The sequence below is a fragment of the Lissotriton vulgaris genome, chromosome 4_1 (assembly GCF_964263255.1).
Source record: "Lissotriton vulgaris chromosome 4_1, aLisVul1.2, whole genome shotgun sequence".
NCBI classification, from domain to species: domain Eukaryota; kingdom Metazoa; phylum Chordata; class Amphibia; order Caudata; family Salamandridae; genus Lissotriton; species Lissotriton vulgaris.
In genome coordinates this window covers 1,705,728,083-1,705,743,100 of record NC_141691.1, presented here as the reverse complement: position 1 = coordinate 1,705,743,100, position 15,018 = coordinate 1,705,728,083, and the positions used below count along the sequence as shown (strand labels likewise).

The window sequence follows — 15,018 nt, the reverse complement described above, 5'->3', positions numbered from 1 at the left end:
AGTACTATTTCTTGTAGTATTAGCCAATGTCAAATTCCACGCAAGTAGTAGTTATACTTTTAATAATTTAGCATTTGTAAGGCTACATTTTGGCACTGTTCTAGTGTACTGTCACGTGCTATAGTATCTATCGTACCATTCTAATGCTCCGCTTAGGCCAATCAAGGTTTCAATTTCTTTTTTTTCATATGCTGCAACTGCCACTGTGTACCACCACTAGTACCACCGCAATGATGCCATTTCAACCGCCCAGGATTGCCATCCTTAATCGCTATTTGCTATGCAGCCAGCCCTGTGCCTAGCCCTATTTTCAAACACGAATTACAGGTAAGATAAGCGTTTGGGGGGAGGAAGAATAATGGAGTAGTATGAGAGACGAGAGACTGGCGGTAGTACTAGTAAAGTCCTAGGACAATTGAATTCACTTAATCTGTGAGAGGCACTTACTTTTGTAAACATTTGGGCAATTACTGACACAATTTGAATCAAGAAGCCACTTAAGTTTCAGGAAAACAAACTTACAGTTACCCCCCCTCCAGCCTCAACTGCAGTAAAAACACGTATGCTATGTTTAAGTTGAAAGTAATAATTATTTATATCCCTAACAAAAATAAACTATCCCGCAAGACCCGACCCACCCCTCCTACCTAACCCCAATGAATGTCTTGAAATAAAAAGTCCCCGAAGTCCAAAAACTCAACTCCCAATTCCCACCCCCCAAAAGTCTTTAAAAAAGGGGCAAGGGACAGTCTCTCCTTCTCTAATGCCAGCGGCGGCGTACTTTTTGGGCCAGGTGGTCATGCTCCTTGCGGAGGTTCTTGAGCAGGATTCTCAGTTTCTTCTGCTCCTGCTCAAGGTAGGACACCCTGAGGGTTAGGCGGTGCACGCATGCCTTGCACGTGCAGTGGGGGGCAGCTGATTTTTTGGCTGCTTGGCGGTGGCGGGTGGCTGCGGTACCACGGCTCCGTACCGCTGGAGGCCTGCGCTGACTGGCTGACCCAATGAGCGTGGAGGAGGATGCAGTTGCCCCTGTGGATGTTGTGGTCGACTGCGTGTCCTCCTCCTGCTGGGCCACCAGCCGCCGATATTCGGCGACGGTGGCCCAGTTTTCGTTGCCAGGCCCATCTAGCCAGCTCCTTCTGTGACAGTTTGGAAGGAGCATCTATATGAAGAAAGAAAAACATAGTCTGTAATCAATGCTCTTTAATATTAACACAAAATAATTCAGCAGAAAGTTGTGTCACAGTAGAACTAGCAACTTGCAAGCACAGTACATAACATTTGTGGCCTGTATCTATCTAACCTCCCACTTCTTCAGCCTTGCTCTAACATTAGTGGGAGTTTCAGGAATCAATTCTATGAGCACTATGGACCCAGTACATTAGAGTTGACTATGACAGTACACCAGTCTTATTCTTCTTCTTCTCTCTTGTTTAGCGAAATTGGTACGTAAACTTCTGGAAGCCGGCATAATGCCAGCATAGTCAACTTGCACGCCATGATGACACAGGCTTGCGTTACTGTACCAGTCCAGTACATGCAGGTGGTGAAGCTCTTACTTTTCTATTACGGGTGGCACTGAGAATAATCTGTTACATGGGCTACTGCTTAATTAATTTAACTTTCACCCTACAGTGCCAATGACTACTAGAAAAGGAAAATGAAGAAGATAAATAATATGATTATCTATCCCTTCACAGGATATGTATTTGATTACACATGGGATGACTTTAGGTGCTTTGTTTTTTATTGAGTGAACACTGATAGGCCACACATGAATGACAGAGTTGTACTAAAATTATTAACAGAGGTAGTGAGTGGCCTCCGTAATCGCCGGATATATGCTGTGCTTGCAATACAAAGTACTGCTACTATTCATGGTAGTATTCGGAAAAATTACAACTTCTTTTCCATGCCTTTCCTACACTGGAACGGACGTGCGGGTTGGGTGTTACATGCTCTTCAAAGTAACACTTAGTTCATCCATTGACTGTCTACTCTCTCTACATTCACATATGCTATCTATGAGTCAGATAGTACCATGATCCACGCATCCATTCATTCAAAGTAAATGTCAATCATTCTTCTTAATGTCTCAAGTGGACAAACCTTACTTTTTCTCATGGGAAAATTTAATTTTCATTTTATTTTGGAAACCGCAAGCCATGCATCCCTGCTTGACTTGCATCTGAATTTCAACCAAAGGATATATAGCGCACACATACAGTTTCTGTTTCACCCACCCAGGCAGTCCTCTTTCCTTTCTCCTTCCACCCATCCTTGCTCGGACATGCATCATATTCCCAACCATCTCGGGCAGCATTCAAAAACACGCATCATTCTTTGCCAGTCATCATTACTTTTAACTCGCTCGTCCTTCCACACTTACTTACACCCTTCTTTCCCTTGTCGTTCATTCCATCCATTAAGTTCATCTCTGATCTGACTTGGATTCTCGAAAAAACTTTCACAGCTGAGTTGAAGTCAATTTAGAGGAGGCTACTACCTGGTTAATAAAAACTTAGTTCTAAATTTGTAACTCTTCTTAACAGTATAGTATACCTGTACTGTACAACATATACTACACCCGTGCAGAGAGCACACTCTGCAGTCTGCTATCTCATTAAGTAAGGAATATAATAGCTTACCACTGTCCGCCACTACTGTGGCATCCCCCACAGCAGCTCCCGCTGGCTGTTGCACCGCCTCCGCCCCAGGAGAGCCCACCTGCGCGCTGGCTCCGGCACCGGTGGATGGTTGTGCCGATGTTCCTCCTAGAAAATAAATTTCAGATTCTTAGATGCCATATGCACCACTCCCTAGTATTTTGTCTAGGAATGAAAAAATGTCACTACAACTACACAAACAAATGTAATAATTTGTGGCTGTCTAGTCAAAACTAAAAATTGCACTTTTTTTCAGGGAAGGGTGTTGTCTTGCTACACTTTTTGGCACAACTGATGAATGCTTGCTTTTTAACATGCACCGTTTTTCTCATAACAGACAGAAGCTTCCCTTCTAAGAACAAGAGCAACATCAGATCATCATCAGTAGGACGGAGTCAGCAACGATTCAGCTCCACAAAGAAGATTTGAAGTTCCAACCAGGTGAGGGCTCGCCCACAATTAATGTGTGAGATCACTAAGCACTTTTCCATTTTCAATCCACCGTTTATGTTGGATGATGAACTTGATTTTAATAAATGTTTTTACTTTTAATAAAGCTTGTAAACTTACATAGACAATGTGGTTTTTAGTCATGAGTGAGTGAGCGAAAGGGTTTGCAATTTGCAAGCATGAGTCCATGGCTCTGACAGTTCTGGACTCTCACTCCGTAGTCTTATGTCCTGGGTTGGATAATCATCATTGGGGATCAATCAATGATGAATTAGGGAGCTAAATGACTCTGTCACACTAGCTAGCCAGTTAGGAGATTGGGGGTTCAAATTCTGTTATGACTGAGGTATGTGGAAAGTCAAACTGCGCCTATTATAATTGATAAACAATGCACTATTTAGTGTCCATAGTTCTGTTTGTGCAGAATTGTCCCTGCAACAATAGTAGTATGGATTGTTCTCCTATCCAATCAAAAAGTAAACTAGTATCTTATTCTTTCTTGGTGGTCATTGACAGTTTTTTGTTGGGAATTGTCAAAAGCATAAACATTTAGAAGACTTCAAAAGACATTATGGACAACCCAGAGGACTGCACTCAGTGCATAGAGCTATTGCTGAATACAATGGGAGTTTCGTTTAACACCTTTTGCCAACTGTGCAAGCTTAGATAGCTACACAGAAAGACTAATAATAATAATTTAGCAGTACCACAGGGAGTCATAGTAGAGGCAGGATAAGAATTTAGAAACAGTCTACAAGAAGATCAAAGACGATGTAGGAAAAATCGAATGTGGAACGTTAGTAAAAAATAGGTACTCTAAAAGATAGGGAAGTATAATTATTAATATTAACATGAAAACTTACTGGGGCCAACAGAGGAGCCCTCGCCTGACCGATCCTGGCCTTCCTGGTCCTCTTGATCCTGGGGGAGCTGGTGTACAACATGAAAGAGAGACCCAAACATGGATGATTGTTGTCAACCAAATCAAACATTTCAAACGAACAATAACATTTATTGACCTATCTGATGTGGTCTACTAGGATATTAGTATTGCTGGATTCGCGGACCGTCGACTTGGAAAGTTATGTAACTCACTAAACAAACTACAAAAAGGTTCGACTAGTACTGGCAGGCAGCACTACGCAGCACGCGAAGTGACTGACAAAGTCCATCGTGATTGCAGACCAGTGAGAACACTAAAAAGTAAGTTTCCTACTACATAACCAGTCATTAAAATACTCAAACTATCAATCACCACTATCTCTTCTTAGTGGCAGGTGTACAAAGGAAGGACTGGACTTGAGTCTTTAGGGGCAGATTTACAAGTCCCTTGCGGCTCTTTTGCTCCATCTTTACGTGACTTTTGTGACGCAGCGGCAGCGCTAAAGAGGCGTCATGGTGCGCGGTATATTAACAACGTGACGCATCTGGGAGATGCATCACGTTGTAAAGCCCGCGCCATCAGGGGGCGTTCCGGCGTAAGGGAGTGCGTTCCTGCGCAGGAACGCATCCTAAAAGTGGCTGAGTGAAATCTACAAGATTTCACTCAGTCACTTTTAGGCCAATGCTGCATCACTCAGTCAAAACCCTGCACCTGCTTGAAGCAGACGTACGGCTTGATGCAGCATTGGGGAGATAGGGCACCCCGGAGCATTGCTGGAGCGGCGTCATGGTTGCGACGCAACTCTAGCAATGCGCTGTCTTTAGGGCACAGATGCGTGACACTTCTGTGTCGTTTTTGCATTGTAAATGCGGCGCACCATGGGTGGTGGAGGTGTGGCGCACAATTACTGGCGCATCCCTGCTAATTTGCAGGGATGCTCCAGTATTTGTAAATCTGCCCCTTAATGTCTAGCATTACGCAGTTCTGTAAAGTACACTCATACATAATTACTCATGCCAAAGAAATGAGCAAAACAAATTTAAAACAAATAAGCATAGTAGCACCGCCACTGAGCAGGAAAAGCAGTGCACCTGAAATGCAATCACAGAACATTTTGAAACATAATTTACCTACAATCTAATCGGCAGCATTATTGCTCTTCGGAAAAAACAAAAATTTGCAATATGATAACACATAGAGCAGGAGAAAACAGAGTAGTGATTAAATAGCTACTACTACTCCCCAAGCCCTGGGATCTCGACGCCTAGCAGGTCGAGCAGGTCGCGTTCACGGTCCAGGAGGTCAGACCACCGGTGCGTGGCCTGGTTGTAGGTGCGCCGGACCCGAGAGTGTTGATACATGGCCCGGCAAACCTTCTCCCACCGATTCCGATGCTCCCGGAGCCCGTACCTGCTAGCGATCCTGCCACCTGCCGCGATGGTCTTGGGGAGCCGGCGCTGCACATAGTAAACCAGTGCGGCCACCTTCTCCGCGCTGAAGATCTCAGGGGCTGTGACTAGCTCCCCCCGCAATCGCCCGCAATCGCCCGCATGGGAGCCGGGTACGGTGCGGGACCCTTCCCCTTCACCTTCCCGGCTCCCTGTGCCATGGTCCTGCACAGCAGAAAGAAAAAAAAGGAAAGAATAGGGAAAAAGTCAAGTAAAAAAATAAGTTAAAAAAAGTAGCTTAAAAGTAACGAAAAGTTGAAAAAACACAAAATATAGATCTAGAAAAAAAGAGGGATAGATATAGAGTAGAAAAGATTTTTAAAAAAAGTCCAAAGAAACAAAGGATTGCACAGATGAAAGGAGGATTAGAAAGCATGCACAGAACCATAGAAATGAATGAAAAACAAGATGGCCGCGTCCATTGAGGACCACGTGGGTAAGTTTGCGTGATTTTTCCCCCGCGAGTACGCAAATACACGCGCAAACTCGTAATAGCGCGCCACACACAACGCGACATTGTCAATAGCACCCTTAAACGGAAATACGCAACGTGCACAAGATGGCCGCGCCCATGTAGGACCGCATGGGCAACCTCGCGGTCGGTGCACTGCATGCAGTCCGCAAATCAGCAAAAAAACGGGCGAACACGAAAAAAAAAGAAATCCGCAAATTCGCACGAATTCGCGGATTGCAAGTTCGATTTCGAGCGAATTCGCGCCCCGCGAATCTCGCGAAATTGCAGAAAAACAAAATTTGCTAAACTGAAAGCACTTAGCAGGTGCAAAAGTTCAAGCTAATTTGTAACCATTCCCTGTAGTGCTTCCTGAGGGGCCCCTCCAGAGTTCAGTTGCCTACTTGCAACTATTCTCTGACCCTGCTCTGACCCTCAAAGCAGGGTCAGAGAATAGTTACAAGTATGGCACAATGCTCCTGTAAACAAATAAAACCGTAACAGGAAGCACTTACAGCTAAGGAAGCAGGTGCCAGACTTAAAGCTCAAATTCAGTGGCACATTAACCAGCCCCAAATAAATTCATCTCAGTTGAGGCTGGGTAGGTGTGCTTTGCTTTCCACCCATAATCTACAGTGGTGAACAAGAGGGTGGTAGTGGTGAACCAGAGGGTGTTGTGATAAACCAGAGGGGGACAGTGATGAACCAGAGGGTGGCAGTGGTGAACCAGAGGGTGACAGGGATGAACCAGAGGGTGGCAGTGGTGAACCAGAGGGTGGCAGGGATGAACCAGAGGATGCCAGTGATCAACCAGGGGGTGGCAGTCTTGAACAAGAGGGTGGCAGTGATCAACCAGAGGGTGTCAGTGATGAACCAGAGGGTGGCAGTGGTGAACCAGAGGGTGGCAGTGATGATTCAGGGGGTGGCAGTGGCAAACCAGAGGGTGGCAGTGATGAACCAGAGGGTGGCAGTGGCGATCCAGAGGGTGGTAGTGGCGAACCAGAGGGTGGCAGTAATGCTCCAGAGGGTGGCAGTGATTGTCCAGAGGGTGGCAGTGGCGAACCAGAGGGTGGCAGTAATGAACCAGAGGGTGGCAGTGATCAACCAGAGGGTGGCAGTGATGAACCAGAGGAAGGCACTGGTGAACCAGAGGGTGGCAGTGCGGAACCAGAGGATGGCAGTGATGAACCAGAGGGTGGCAGGGATGAACCAGAGGATGGCAGTGATCAACCAGAGGGTGGCAGCCTTGAACCAGAGGGTCGCAGTGATCAACCAGAGGGTGGCACTGGTGCACCAGAGGGTGGCAGTGATGAACCAGAGGGAGGCAGTGGCGAACCAGAGGGTGGCAGTAATGAACGAGAGGGTGGCAGTGATGATCCAGTTAATGGATGGAGGGTGTGTTACCTCTGTTTCCCAAATCATTATTTTTTGGCTGTCATTTATGACCTACAAGTGACAACAGGGCTCCTTTTGGGGTCAGATATGTACCACCATGATTCAGGTATGCACCCTGTGACTCAAGTCCCACAACATGGGCAACATGTACGGAAGTGGGAGTCACTGCCCCTACTTTCGTCCATGCTTTCATAATTGATTGGTCATGGTCATGACACATCTGTGTGGAGGAGGTGTTGATTGCCCCTCTGGAATGTGAAGGGGAGATGCGGTTCCACAGTGTGTTCCATGTATGTTTCCGCATTGGAACAGTTTACATGCAGACTGCATGTCAATGTACATTGTGATTGTTTGTGAGGAGATGCCTTTTTGATGCAGGACAATGGTCATTTGTTCTGAGTTACGGATGTGGGGTTGTGCTTGTACATTATCATCACACCGTTTTTTAACTCTGCTTTTCTGGTGCATTTTCCCGCATGACGCGTGGGAATTGCAGGCCTGTCTCTGGTTATCCCTGATTTTTGTGTCGTTTTTTTGTAAGTGAGTATATATGTGAGTTAGAGATTTGAAGAGTTCCTGTATAACTAAGTATGTGTTTCTATAAGTGATCGTTTAAGAGAGTCAGTATGTGTATGTTTGTGTTTATAGCTGTATTTGCAAGTAAATGGATGTTTATTTGCATGTGTGAGTATATGTGTAAGTAACTATATGGATGAGTATCGGTGTGTAACAGGATTTATAGGTGTATGAGTACATATGATGATTGAGTACACATGTATGAGTGACTATATAGAACTTTTGGTGAATGAGTGGATGTGGAAGAAGATGTTGGAATAGGTTGTTGTAACTGGTATTGGTATCTCCATTTTCTTGAACATTTTTGTTTCTATTTTTGAATGTGTGTATCAAAGGTTATATTAGAGTGAGAGGAGGTCTGCCACTCTTTCACAAGGATGATGTCATCAGTGATGCCATTTGAAATGTCATCAGTGATGTCATGAGTGATGTCACTGACCATGTCATGAGTGATGTAATATGTGACGTCATCAGCAGTGCATTGCGGGCGCACAAGTTATAGTTAGCTGAACTAACTATAACGGGGGAATTTCAAAGGTTTTGTATGAGTAAAATGACCAGCTAACTATAACTGGTGTGAAAACTATGGTTTTTTCAGTGAATTTCAAAAGTTTTTAAAATGGTAATTCCTAACTATAACGTGTGTGAAACCTATGTTTTTTTCAGTGAATTTGCAAGGTTTTTTAAATGCTAATTCCTAACTATAACATGGCTGAAACCTATGGCTTTTTCAGTGAATATCAAAGGTTTTTTAAATGGTAATTCCTAACTATAACGTGGCTGAAACCTATGTTTTTTCAGTGAATTTCAATGGTTTTGTAAATGATAATTTTTAAATGTAATGATTGTTATATTTTTTATACTGATTCACTACATTATTATAAATTATTTATTTTTAGATATATTATTTGTTAAATTACATTACATATTTTTAATATAAATTGAAAAAAAATGTTTTTATACCTCTCTGCAATGCAGCCCCCTGGCGCGTTTGCAGAGGGGGAACTAATTCCCCTTGCATACTAGGGGTCCCTGGGGGCCAACTAGCCCACCTGGAACCTTCAGTATGCGCCAGGGGGCTGCATTGCAGAGAGGTATAATGAGGCCTCACCCTTTTTTACACCTCTCTGCAACGCAGCCCCTGGGCGAGTTTGCAGAGGGTGAACTAATTCCCCTTGCATACAGGGGTCCCTGGGGGCCAACTAGCCCACCTTGAACCTCCAGTATGTGCCAGGGGGCTGAATTGCAGAGAGGTGTAATGAGGCCACACTATCTTTTACACCTCTCTGCAACGCAGCCCCCTGGTGCATTTGCAGAGGGGGAGATTATTCCCCTTGCATACTGGGGGTCCCTGTCCGTCAACTAGCCCACCTGGAACCTCCAGTATTAGCCAGTGGGCTGCATTGCAGAGAGGTGTAATGAGGCCACACCCTTTTTTACACCTCTCTGCAACGCAGCCACCGGGCGTGTTTGCAGAGGGGGAACTAATTCCCCTTGCATACTGGGAGTCCCTGTGGGCCAACTAGCCCACCTGGAACCTCCAGTATGCGCCAGGGGGCTGCATTGCAGAGAGGTGTAATGAGGCCACACTCTTTTTTACACCTCTCTGCAACGCAGCCCCCGGGCGTGTTTGCAGAGGGGGAACTAATTCCCCTTGCATACTGGGGGTCCCTGTGGGCCAACTAGCCCACCTGGAGCCTCCAGTATGCGCCAGTGGGCTGCATTGCAGAGAGGTGTAATGAGGCCACATCCTTTTTTACACCTCTTTGAAATGCAGCACCCGGGCGTGTTTGCAATGGGGGAACTAATTCCCCTTGCAAACTAGGGGTCCCTGGGGGCCAACTAGCCCACCTGGAACCTCCAGTATGCGCCAGGGGGCTGCATTGCAGAGAGGTGTAATGAGGCTATGCCCCTTTTTACGTCTCTCTGCAACGCAGCCCCCTGGCGCGTTTGCAGAGGGGGAACTAATTCCCCTTGCATACTGGGGGTCCCTGGGGGCCAACTAGCCCACCAGGAGACTCCAGTATGCACCAGTGGGCTGCGTTGCTTTGCCCCAGAGGGCCACGGTCCCCTGGGCAGTGTGGGTGGATTGGTCACCCCCCACACTTCTTTATCACTATGCCCCCGTGATTTGGTCCCCCTGGGGCGTAATTTAAAAAAAAAACATACCGGGTTTAAAAAAAAAAAAATTGGGCCTTGGGGGTCCTTGTGGGACCACCTTGGCAGGCCTAGGGGGTCAGGGTGTTTCTACCCTGCCCCCTTTTTGTGTTCTACACGTTTGTTTTTCTGCTTTCTTGTGCCTCGGTGTACTAAGCACAAGGTGGCTGCCAACACTTCCTGGTTTGGAGTGTTGACAACCAATGAGCATGCAGTTTTCTCGGAAAGGTACGCGCACCGCACGCATACCGTACGCGTAAGTACGCGGACCCGTGCTCACACGGTACACGCACCCCGCGATTTTGCAGGAAAAAAAAAATAATAATTTTTGCCTTGGGGGTCCTTGTGGGACCCCCTGAGCAGGCCTAGGGGGTCAGGGAGCTTCTACCCTGCCCCCTTTTTGAGTTCTACACGTTTGTTTTTCTGCTTTCTTGAGCCTCAGTCTACCGAGGCACAAGATGGCTGCCAACAATTTCTGTTTTGGAGTGTTGACAGACATTGGCAGCCAATCAGCATCCAGCTCGCGCACGCGAAGTTCCGCGCACGGTGAGCGCATATAGATATATATGTGTTTTCAAATTCGATTTTCTCAACAACTACTGGAGGGATTTATACCATTTAAACAAAAGGGTGATCTGCGAATCAGACTCTATCATTATGCTAAATTTCTGTAATTCCGTTCGGCCGTTCGGGCTGTAGCCGTGTCTAATCGTCCTATGGAAAATAACATGGGGAAAAACGTTTTGGGACCTCTCTTTTTTCTCAGCCCCGCTTGACGAATCCCCACAAAACTTTCAGGGAAGGAGCGGAGCGGGCCATCTTCTTTGAGAAATTCACGAAGATTAATCCACCAGCGCCAAAGTCATTCCCAATAGAATGTTGCGGATTTCCTATGGAAACTAGGTCCTAACTATAACTACCTAATGGCGACCGCCAGTAGGTTATATATATATATATATATATATATATATATATATATATATACACGTTTTCAACAATTGTCCCCTAGACAAATGGAGTGACCACATTTCCCTGTGGCTGTGATTTATAAAATGATGGGGTATATTTACAATAAAGTGGCAAAGTGTGTTGTTAAGCTACAAAGGCTATCAACATGCTTTGTAACTTTAGACACGTAGGGCTGCATCATTTTTACTAGAATATGGTGCAGCTTTGCATTTCTCCCTGCTATGGTGCTAACTTGAGCTGCTTAGAGCCAATGCAGTCACCCTTGCATCATAATACAGGGTTGCCTGTGGTGAGGGAAAGATTGTTTATGTGCAGAAAGGGCACCCTTCCTGCACATGAACAGTCTTTAAATGCTGTTTTGTAACTTCTATGGTGCTGCCTAATGCAGCATACATAGAAGTTGCAAAACTGCATTTAAAAAACATATTGTTTATGTGTCTAGGTGATTGCATGAGTGCATGGATAGTACCTGGGTGATTGGTTGAGTGTATGCATAGAGCCTGGGTTATTGGATGAGTGCATAAGTACTGACTGAGTGAATGCATGGGTATTGTGTGAGCGAATGTTTGAGTTGAAGGATAGTGTTTGAGTGATTGGATGAGTGCATGGCAGGTGCCGGGTGATTGGATGAGTGCACGGGTAGTGCCTGAGTGAATGGATAAGTCGAAGGGTAGTGCCTGGCTCATTGGGTGAGTCCATGGGTAGTGACTCTGTGATTAGATTAATGAATGGGTACTGCCTCAATGATTGCATGACCACATGGACAGTGCCTGAGTGAATGGATGAGTGCATTCATTGTTGCTGGATGATTGGGTGAGTGCAATAGCAGTGCCTAGATGATTTCAAGAGGGCATGGATTGTACCTGGGTAAATGAATGTGAGTATGGGTAGTACCTTAGTGATTGGATGAGTGCATGGGTAGTGTCTGGATGGTTGGATGAGTGCATGAGTACTGTCTGAGTGAATGCATGAGTGTATGGGGAGTGACTGATTGAATGGATGAGTACATGCATAGTGCCTGGGAGATTTCATGAGTGCATTGATAGTACCTGGATAAATGAATGAGAGTATGGGTAGTGTATTTGTGATTGCATGAGTGCATGGGTAGTGCCTGGGTGATTGGATGAGTGCATGAGTACCATCTGAGTGATTGCATGGGTAGGGCATATGTGAACAGTTGAGTTGAAGGATAGTCTTTGAGTGATTCAATGAGTGCAGAGGTAGTGCCTACGTTATTGGATGAGTGGATGGGTAGTGCCTGAGTGGATGGATACGTGGAAGGGTAGTGCCTGGCTCACTGAGTGAGTGCATGGGTAGTGTCTGTGTGATTGGATCAATACATGGGTACTGCCTCAATGACTGCATGACTACATGGACAGTGCCTGAGTGGATGCTTGAGTGAATGGGTAGTGCCTGGGTGAATGGATGAATGCCTGGGTGATTGAATGAGTGCATGAGTACTGACTGGGTGAATTCAGGAGTGCATAGGTAGTGACTAAGTGATGAAAGGAGTGTATGGGGAGTGCCTGTGTGATTGGATGAATGTATGCATAGTGCCTGGGTTATTGAATGAGTGCATGGGTAGTGCCTGGGAGATTGGATTAAATGGTTCAGGTGAAGGATAATGCCTGAGTGATTGCATGAGTGCATGGGTAGTGCCTGGGTGATGGGATGAGTGCATGAGTACTGCCAGAGTAAATGCATGATTGCATGGATAGTACCTGGATGAATGAATGAGTGTATAGGTAGTCCCTGGGTGATTGGATATGTGCATGCATAGTGTCTGTTCGGTTGCTTGAGTGTATGGGTAGTCCCTGAGTAAATCCATGAGTGCATTGGTAGTGCCTGGGTGAATGGTTGAGAATATGGGTACTGCCTGGGTTATTGGGACAGTGTAAGAGTAGTGTTTTGGTGATTGAATGAGTGCATTAGCAGTATCTGCATGATTGGATGGCTCTATGTATAGTGCGTGAATACATGATTACTGCAAGGATAGTGTATGAATGATTGGATAAGTGCATGGGTTGCGCATTATACAGTATATTCTATCCATTAAAACGTAGTCCTATTAGCTCTATAATATATTTTAAAATACTTCTTAAAATGAGAAGAAAAATCATACTTCAAAATTGTCAACATTTTAAATATAATAAAAAGCACTTTCAATACCCACCTGTCCTGTATGAGGAGGAGAAACTAATACATACACCTTCTTGAACACAATTTTAGAGAACATGTGGGGTAAAACAGACATATTCTAGTATGTGTAGACTTCTACATGTATTCTAACATGTGCTGTGCATCTATTGACTCTAACTTCAAAACTATGTAATTTACCATACAGGTGCAAAAATCTTATCAGTTGTACTAGAGTATTGAGCCAAGAAAGCAGACATCTGTTATCTAAATATGCCTCTGAAAAGTCTTGGATAGAGATCTCAATACACACCTGTCCTGTATAATGAGGAGTGAATAACTTGCAATAAAAGCACTTGTATTGGTTTATGCTGTTTTATAAAAAGTAAGTGTGATACTGCTCCTCACAGCCCCGGCGACAGAACCTCCGAGAAGCAGAGACCACGTGTAGCGCAGGAGCCGAGGTACATAGCAAGATGTCTGCAGGCAAGGCACAGATTGGGAAACCTGCCCCTGAATTCAAGGTTACGACATTCCTGCCTGGCGGCGAGTTCAAAGACATCAAGCTTACGGACTACAGAGGAAAGTACCTGGTTCTCTTCTTCTACCCTTTGGACTTTACCTTTGTTTGCCCCACGGAGATCATTGCATTAGGTGACCACGCAGAGGAGTTCAAGATCAACTGTGAGCTGATTGGCACCTCTGTGGACTCTCACTTCTGTCACCTGGCCTGGACCAGTCCCCTGCGGACAGAAAGCGGTCTGGGCACCATGAACATCCTGCTGGCGGCCGACACCAAGTGCACCATTTCACTAGACTATGGGGTCTTGAAAGAGGATGAAGGGATCTCCTACAGAGGGCTCTTCATCATCGATGACAAGGGGATCCTGCGTCAGATCACCATCAACGACCTGCCCGTCGGCCGATCGGTGGACAAAACTCTATGTTTGGTGCAGGCGTTCCAACACACTAACAAGTTCGGAGACGTGTGCCCAGCTGGCTGGAAACCCGGAAGTGATACCATCAAGCCAGACATTTCAAAAAGCAAAGATTACTTCTCCAAGCAAAAAGCATAATGTCCGTCACTGTCATAGGTGTGCTGCAACAATATGTTGGGAGCCATGTGGGTCTACTCAAGGCTTCTAGTCAAAGGCCTAAGTTTGTGTCTAGTGTTGATCCTAGTTTAGCCATACAGCTGCTGTAACTTTTGTGCTTTGTAACGTGTACTGTAAACGCTGTAGCTGTCCGTACAGCACGGCCTTTGATCTACTGTTGAGTATACAAAGGGAGCAGCTATTTTATAACACTATTAAACTTGATTACAAAAAAAAATACTGCTCCTCACAAATATAATGATAGTTTTCAAATAGTCTAAAGGATGAACAATATTTATCTTAGAAATAAATAACATATAATTGTATATTAAACTTTTATCCAGGTTATCATGCATATTGTGTCATGTATTCTTACCTTTCAAGTAATTTAGATACATCATTCAGTAAATCTATTTTAGAGTAATAATATTCTAAACAGTATTAAAACTGTTTTCAAACTTCAACAGTAGCTACTATAAAGAAGAACAAGACAAAATGGTATTTAATGATGATATCTTAGAGAAATTATAATATTATATTTTTGAGGACACAAAACAAATTTAGAATTACATAAGATTCTCAATTTCCCTTTTTTGCTCTCCTCAGATTGAACATAATTTCACCATCCACAGTGATTTAAATGTACCATCATCATTGAAGAGCGGGAACAAAAACAAAATCAATCAAAGTGATTGTTGAAACAAAATCCAAATTAGCATAGAACATCATCATCAATATGTGTAGCTATGCATTTTCCTATCTACGCTTTGTTATTCACTTCTTTCATGTACAT

The 15,018-nt window shown here is 44.7% G+C and overlaps 1 pseudogene; it reads left to right on the top strand.

Annotated features, from left to right (window-relative positions):
- The first annotated feature begins 13,556 nt into the window (after positions 1-13,556).
- On the top strand, positions 13,557-14,207 carry LOC147724431 (peroxiredoxin pseudogene; annotated as a pseudogene).
- Positions 14,208-15,018: the final 811 nt, after the last annotated feature.